General features: G+C 43.5%; 1 protein-coding gene across 3 annotated transcripts in view; it reads right to left on the bottom strand.

Moving 5' to 3' along the window:
- Positions 1-593, bottom strand: part of YWHAZ (tyrosine 3-monooxygenase/tryptophan 5-monooxygenase activation protein, zeta) — a 45,725-nt gene extending 45,132 nt beyond the window's left edge. Inside the window, exons 1-2 of one of the 3 annotated variants that reach the window (XM_011983476.1) lie at positions 458-570; positions 36-243 (exon numbers count right to left, since the gene is read on the bottom strand). The gene's annotated coding sequence lies outside the window, so the exon portion shown is untranslated. Of the gene's footprint in view, positions 1-35; positions 244-457 lie in introns of all 3 variants that reach the window. The other 2 variants (XM_011983474.1, XM_011983472.1) reach the window with 2 other exon arrangements.
- Between the last annotated feature and the right edge of the window lie 3,153 nt (positions 594-3,746).

Below are 3,746 nucleotides of genomic sequence, written 5' to 3' on the forward strand. Positions count from 1 at the left end.
CCCTCCCGGCCTCCCTCCCGCCGCCGCGGCTTTACCTGCTGGCTTGGGGGAAGCGGCCCTAGACCTTTTATGGCTCGGAAACGGGAGTGAGGCGTCCAGCCCCTGAGTGTGGCTGAGTGATGGGGAGGCGTTCCAATCGAGAGCTCGGGATCTGCGCTCGGTGACTGCCCGAGGGGACAATGGGTGGGCGCCGAGGTGGGGACGAGATGGGCCGGGCCAGGCGGAGCCGGCGGGAGGTGAGGCCTGGAAGGAGGCGCGTCCGCTTTAGGGAAGCCAGAGTTCGGAGGGGAAAGGACAACCTTCTCTGGCGGAGGGCTGGAGCTGGTCCTGGCAGCCTTGACAGGCAGTCAGGCGTGACCGCACGGACCCGTTTCTCGTAGGCTAGGTTTTCCTACCCAAATAAAGCTTTCACGTGAAGACCTCATACTGCAGTGACTTAACACATGACGATCATTACCTTTTTGTCTCCTAGAAGCAAGGTTTGAGGGACGTCGTAGTCCCCAGGGTTCCAGCTGGCGGTGGGAGTGGACCACAGGCCGGGTGATGAGCGGGGACAGTAGCCCGGAAGAAGGGGAAGGAGAAGGGCGGAAATTGCAGGTGCCTGAACGGGTAGGGCCTCCGCCCAGTTGACTTAAGGAAGTTCAGAGAGAAACATTCACAGTGCGCTGCCCCTTCACTCTTTAAATGTGTTCGGGCTAAGAAAAGGTTAGTGCCTGGATGACCTGCAAAACCACTTGCAACAGTCATAGAGACTGTACGGTTAGCAATGAGAGCGCTTGGAACTCTATTTTACCCTTGTGTAAACTCCTCATTGATTCTTCCAACGTATCTTTATTGAGCTTCATTTAGCCCCATGTTCTCTACAGAATTTAGTTTCTCAGTAGTAGACACGAAATGACTTGAGTCCTGGCTCTTCCAGTACATTGTCTTTCCTGCATAATACAGTGGACCACAAAGCTGCTCTACAAATTACTTTTTGCCTGACATGACAGCTGGCATTTAGATAGTACAGACCAGAAAGAGAGTTTCCAGTGACCAGTTCCATTTCAGTGGGTTTTTTGTTGTTGTTTTTCACAAGCTGCCAAATCACAAACTCATGGTAGGTTAAATAGATGAACAAATTGGAGTTTTATTTCTGAGATGTTAGGGTCAACTAGCTTTCACTCCCAAGTAAATTCTTTTTAGGGCGTGACTCACTTAAAATGACTAATATTTCAAAAGCTATTTTTTTAACAGTTTTTTCCAGTTTTGTAGTAGGCACCAGAAATTTGACAGAGGATACTAAGTTAAACGTTTTTTAAAATGGAAATTCATGTTTCTTTAATGTCTCAAATATATGTCTATGTAGCCTGTATGCCTTTTGTTTCAGAGGAGGTTAAGGGGTTTCTCTATAAATTGTGAGTTTAGGAAAGAAAGAGCTAAGTTAGGTTTTTGCCTCATGCTTTAATAGAAAGGCATTTTTTAGCGCAACAATAGGCACTGTTAGGTTTTACATACTCAAGTCAACATGTCTGCACAATAAAGATACAATGAAGCTGTAAGAAAGGAACGGGATGTTATGAAAGTCCTGAGGAAAAGATCTTTCAAGAAATAAGGAATAACCTATGGCATACAGAGCAGAATAAATAGAACCTATGAACCCTGGGAATGTTGCTGGAGACTTTCACTAATACCCTGACCTGTTTTATTTTCTTCAATGCGCAACTCTTACCTCACTCAAGTTGGTTAACCTCTATGTGCTTTGATAGCCACGGCAATAAAATACTGGCAACAAAAACACTTAACTCATTAGGTGATGCTGAGGATTAAACGAATATACACATACGTATATTTCTTACACAGAGTAACCTAGCTATTATTCATTTGTAAATGGATATATCTGATTGATATCTCTAGTGTTCAAAGGATTGTAAAGATAAAATGAAACTATTTTCTTCTTTTTGATTTTTAGGAAACTTCAGTAACAGAAAGAAACCACATTTTTAAAGTATCTTTTAGAAGTAGAAATGCCTATTTGTGTTTCTCAGTGCTAATGAGACATGAGTGATGAGAGTAAATATTGATTCATTCCTCTATAGGGGACTGCAATGATCTCGTCAGAGCTATACATCAATATATAATGCTATACCTTAAAATGAGAAAAAGGCCAGGCACAGTGGTTCACTCTTGTTATCTCAGCACTTTGGGAGGCTGAGGGAGGCAGATGGCTTGAGTCCAGGGATTCAAGACCAGTCTGGGCAACATGGCAAAACCCCTTCTCTACAAAAAGTAGCTGGGCATGGTGGCATGGGCCTGCGGTCCCAGCTACTGGGGAGGCTGAGGTGGGAGGATCATTTGAGCCTGGAAGGTAGAGGCTGCAGTTAGCTGTGATTGTGCCACTGCACTACAGCCTGGGCAACAAAGTGAGACCCTATCTCAAAAATAAAATACTAAAATGGGACAAGAGTTCAAGTAAATTAGCACAAGTCCATCACTCCAATTGGGAAAACATCTCCACGGATGGACACTATTGATGATGTAGCAGTTATATGATATTTTAAGTGTAATCACAATGCTATCAGACTGTAATTTCACTTCACCGTGTTTTATTTGGAGAAATGCAGCATAATGCAGAAGGTTTTGCAGCAGAACAGGGACTAAATCTTGGTTTGTCATTCGGAACTGTGTGACCTTAGGTTTCTGAATTGGACATACTAATTTCCAATCCCATTAGGTTGTTGCAGTGATTTCATGAGAAAGTAAGGAAAGGGCTACCTACATGTAGTACACCAGATCATGCATATCTGTTGTTGAAATAATCTGCAGTTAGTGGCAGAGACAAGCTAGCTATTCACCAAACCCATTTTTCTCCTCCTGCAGCCACAGTTAGACTCCATTGCCCATTCCCCTTTGCAATTACATGTGGCCATGTTACTGAGTGCTAGCTAATGGGGTATGACCGCAGGCATGTGCTCCATTGCAGGCTTGGCCCATAAAAGTCTCCCTGTTTGAATGTTCATTCCATCCCTGTTTTTCTGGCTGAATGGAGAGGATTCCCAGGCCTTAGAGGCGGGTGAGGTCATAAAATGAAGACAGCCTGGGTCCCTGGAAGCCTATGAAAGCCTTCCCCAATCATTTTGGAGTTTACTGAGGGATAACTTCTATTTTTAGGCCACCGCAATTGAGAGTTTATCTGTTAAAATAGCACTGTAATGTCTGTGAAAGTAATTGGCAAATCTAAAATATGGGAAGGTTTTTTTTTTTTAATGAAAGAAAAGGGGAGGAAAAATGAGAGTAAGAAAAGGGAAACTGATCTTTCGATAAAAGGCAGTTGAAAGAAATACAGGGCAAGTGCAGTGGGTCACGCTTGTAATCCCAGGTCTTTGGGAGGCTGAGGCGGATGGATCGCTTGAGCCCAGGAGTAGGAGACCAGCCTGGGCAACGTGGTGAAACCCTGTCAATACAAAAAATACACAAAATTAGCCGGGTGTGTGTGCCTGTAAATCCAGCTACTTGGGGGGCTGAGGCGGGAGGATCGATCACTTGAGCCTGGGTGACAGACTGACACCCTGTCTCAAAAAGAAAAAAAAAAAAAGAAAAATGTAAGTATTCTCAACTATTCTGTTGACTTCTAGGATGACCCTAGAGAAGTAATATTTCCTCACTTAATTCTAAATCAATTTAATAGTCTCACTACTTACTTTTTACTTTATTTGATACCATCTTCTACTATATTAGCCTTGTTTTTGTTAAAAAAAAAAAAAAAA

Source organism: Mandrillus leucophaeus, unplaced genomic scaffold (genome assembly GCF_000951045.1).
Source record: "Mandrillus leucophaeus isolate KB7577 unplaced genomic scaffold, Mleu.le_1.0 Scaffold250, whole genome shotgun sequence".
Lineage (NCBI taxonomy): Eukaryota > Metazoa > Chordata > Mammalia > Primates > Cercopithecidae > Mandrillus > Mandrillus leucophaeus.